We start from the raw sequence: 4,250 nt of genomic DNA on the forward strand, positions 1-4,250 counted from the left end.
ATTTTGTTAGACTAGATGTTAGACTAGACTAGTGTGTTCAGGTCAGGAAAATAGATTACATGGGCTATTCCTTTCTCAATGTAATGATTTGTGCAGTTTAAGTGGATGAAATCTTGGGTAGGACTGAAGATCTCTCTCTTCTTAAGTAATACAGCTGGATCATTCCTGCATTGTTTTCATGCTTGGTGAGGGTAAACTTTGAAACTGTTGTGATGTTGATCAAAACTGGCTGTCCGCTGTGTGTCTTGAGATATTTGGAAGATTAAAGCTTTTTATGGATCGGATTTTAAACTAATTTTGACAAGCACTGAACTCCATTTGACATTAATGCGGAGAAGTCTGCTATTTGGGAATTGAAAGGGCAGAGTTTGGCAGTGTGTGATTGTGTCCAGGAAACTCTCACCTTCCTGCTTTCTCTGGTTTATCTGATGCAGTCTTTAAAAATATGACAGAGAAGAAGCTCAGACAGAAGTGCTCCACAGGGTTATCTCCTGGTGTTGCAAAATACTTGCAAATCATCTGCGAAAATGACCTGCCAGTAAACTGAAAAGGAGTCTGTAGAGTAACCATTAACCTCTTAACCCAGACAAACACAAAGTCCTGCCCTACTCCTGCTCTTCAGGTCAGGGGAGGATTTGAGCTCTTTATGAACTTGGGGAATATTATTTATATATGAGTCGGAAGTAACGCTGCTGCTATAAAAATCTTATTTCCACCCGGTGCTGTGTTGTGCTGTGGAGGCACGTGAGTGTGTGCAATGCTAGTGAGGAGCTGTGCTACTCAGTGAAATTACCTTGAGACTTTGATACTTGGATAAAACCAGCATTCCTTCATTTGAATTGAGAATTATTCCAATAAGCATGGTAGTTTTGGCCTTCTGTGTATAAACAGAACTTTTAAGAATCATGAAAACCAAGCAAATGGAGATAACAGGTTTCATAATACCTGAGAACAGCAAGCACACTTGGTGTTTAAAACTTACCCTAACGATGTAAACCTCATCAGAAGCTGGGTGGGATGGTGGGCAGCCCTGGGCAGGCTCTGCCTTCGCCCTGCTGCTGCGGTACCTGCTCGACTGTGCCCCCGCAGCCGGTCAGGAACCGACCCAAGTAGAGGAGGGAGGAACGTGGGTGGTGTGGATATTAGCATTTTGCTTTGGATCCAGGAGCTTTTGAAGTCCGCCTCTTTTGAAGTGAATCTTTCTGGGTGCCCCTCGGCCTGTGCCTGTCATGCAGAGTCATCTGAGTGAACAAACCAGACTCCTTTTGCATGAAACTAATCCAGATGTGCTCCAGGGGATCCCTCAAAAAGATACACGCTCCTTTTTACCTTGTACCTTCAAGGCTTTCCTACAGAAAGGCAGAGCTTGGCCTTGTGTTCCCATGCCTGCACACTGTGTCATTAGGTTTATGGGTTTTTTAACAACTGGTGCGAAATCTGGACTCTGCTGAAATCCTGCCCTTGCCTTCTGGGGGGACAGGATGTTACTCTGCACTTCTGAAACAGGTGGTCAAGAGTCGATCAGTCTGTGATTTCTTAGTGTTACTAATAAATATGTGGCTAAAATTGACAGGATCGTTAGAAACTATTACTTTACTATTACTTTTTGTCCACAGTACTGTTCACAGTAATGTTAAATTGGGATTTACTTGGTCAAAAAATGGGTTAAACATTGCTGAAGTCACATTGCATTTGCCCCCGTTAAACACTATACCGCAGTCCCTGCTGGTGCTGGGGAGGGAGGCTGGTGCTAGCCTCAGCTCTCCACAAATGCTGCACAAGTTTGTGCGGGTATCACATTGCAGGCACGGCTGGCACCTGCTTGGCCGTGCTGCCACAAGCAGCTCCACTCATCATCTCTGACAGCTTGCTGGGATACAGTGGATGTGAGCACAAACTCCGCTGCGAACACAGCCTAATTCACCCGTGCAGACAAAACACAACCTGGCTGTGCGCTGCAGGCTTCAAGTGGTCCAGATAAATGTAAAATATCTTGGAATAACATACTATTTTGGGAAGGTAGTGTTCCTCTCACAGTGAGGGATAGACACCCCTGCGTTTTTGAGGGCATGAAGGCTCAAGTATCGCCTTTTACATTTCTTTGGCTTTTAATCTCCGGTGGCATTCAGTGAGATTGACTACCAGCAACTACAAATTAAGGTTGAGCTCATTTGTGTTGCAATAAACTTTTGGGAGTTTTAGTCAAGGCTTGTTAAAGGACTTTCATTATGATTGTAATGTAAAAGTCATTATGCTAATGATCCTGGATCTCCAGCTCTGTGCCTTCTCCATACCAATGTAACAGGAGATGCAATACTTTGCTTTAGCCCTTCTGACAGAGGTAAGGCAACAGCTGTGCCTGAGATGCAAGACATTAGAGGAGTTATTTGTGTGTGTGAAGAAGATTTGAGATTAAATGGAAAAAAGAAATCGGAGAAAAAGGTGTCTCATAAACACAGGGGCACCTATGGGTGTGGAGGGCAAGTGCAAGACTTTTAAGCCAAAGGGAATAGGAACCTTGTAGAAAAATTACAGGAGCTCATTTAGTTAATGCCTGCATAGTGGAAAATAGCAAGAAGAATAAGACCAGGGAGGAGGAGCACTGGTGTCGAGTGGCTGCAGGGCTTTTGCACACTCGTGTTCCTGGGGACTTGGGGCACCTGCACTTCACATCTGCATCCTGCTCTGAGGGGAGAGAAACCAGCAGCTCCAAGACTGCAAAGCCCACGGGAACCTTGTTTAGAAAGCTGTGATAGTGTGAGCTGTGGAATTGCAGCCTGGACTGTTACTTGGCTATTAAGTGGGGCTGAAGTGAAGGATGATCTATAATAGTAATGGTGGTTTTGAATAATTATTTTCTTAAAATAGCAAATCAATAGTGCCCATCATTTTTAAGTTAGGGTAGCTCCTGGATCTGCTGTGGCTACCTAAATCCTTTCTGGCGTCCACATAGGTTCTGTTTTATTCTGTAGGTGAGGTGCATTTTAAATGTGTCCCTCAAGCCTGCAGGAATGGGACTTTAAAGCTGCATGATCTGTTCCAGCTGATAAAAAGCTGTGGCTGCCTTGTTGCTTTCCTATGTGCTTCCTTCCACTTCATCCCTGGACTTCATAGAAGTGGTGTATTTTTGTTTCGAAAGACAGGAAAATGTCTGTGGCTACAAGAGGAAAATAGTGGAAGGCAGACTGACAAAATAACTGAGATATATTTTATCTTCTGCATGTAAAGAAATAAAACAGAGTTACCTGCAGCTTAAGCTACTGTAAATAAACGATTTCTTTGCTCAAATTATGATCCCTAGTAATAAAAAAGAGAAATGTTTACCACAGCACACTTTAAAAAGTAAACAAGATGTTTTATCTCGGTTAAAAGCTATTTTGTCAGTCAGCTTCTTTCAGAAAATGCTACTGTGTGACCTTGCCATCACTGACAGTGTTTCTTTCTCCCTGTTTCTGTCTGTGTGCAGTGCAGGCTGTATATTCCCATTTTTTGTTGCACAATTTGTAGCAAGCTGTTTCTGCCTTAGTATGGTTTGGTGGCTGAAGCAAACACAGATGGCACCTCTTAATCTCATCTCACCAAGTGAAACTTTGAACCATAAATAGCAGAGGTTACAGTCGGTTTCTGGAGAAAAAAATTAAAACATTACGTAAACCCAAACCCACCAATGTTGTTAAAACCTCAAGAGCATGTTTGTATTTGCAGCATCTTCTTGTTAAGATTTCTGTACAAGTTACTGGGTTGCCTTGATGGAGAAACTATGTAAAAAGGCTTACTGAGGGATTTTTGGCCGGTTTTGTACACACTTTGCTTAGTGTACGAATGTTTTTTTTCTTATTGCCTAAATGTTGATGCTTTTCTCAGTGATTTCAGAAAAATAAGGAGACTTTAGGATAACAAGGAGAAGTTATAAGAGGAATGAGACCGAAGATGTGAGAGGAAGAAAGATCTACTAGACTTTACTTGATAATCAAGTCCCAAGGGATAGAAGTTAAATTTAGAGAAGTATGATGGTGGGATTGCCTGGAAAACTTTTTCCCCCTGTTTTCAAATTATTTGCAAATGGAGAGGTAGTTATAATAACGGTTTTTAAATTTGATTAGTAATTCTTTTATAGTTTTGATTACTTTTTAAGCTTCAGGATGTATTAATGAATTGGTTTCCTTGGTGTATTCCCTTGTTGTGATTTGCTTCCCTCTTAGAAGCCACTGAAATGCTCTTCTGACTGCACTTGTGGGTTGGAAAGGATC

This window comes from Mesitornis unicolor, unplaced genomic scaffold, assembly GCF_000695765.1.
Source record: "Mesitornis unicolor isolate BGI_N332 unplaced genomic scaffold, ASM69576v1 Scaffold42421, whole genome shotgun sequence".
Classification (NCBI taxonomy): Eukaryota; Metazoa; Chordata; class Aves; order Mesitornithiformes; family Mesitornithidae; genus Mesitornis; species Mesitornis unicolor.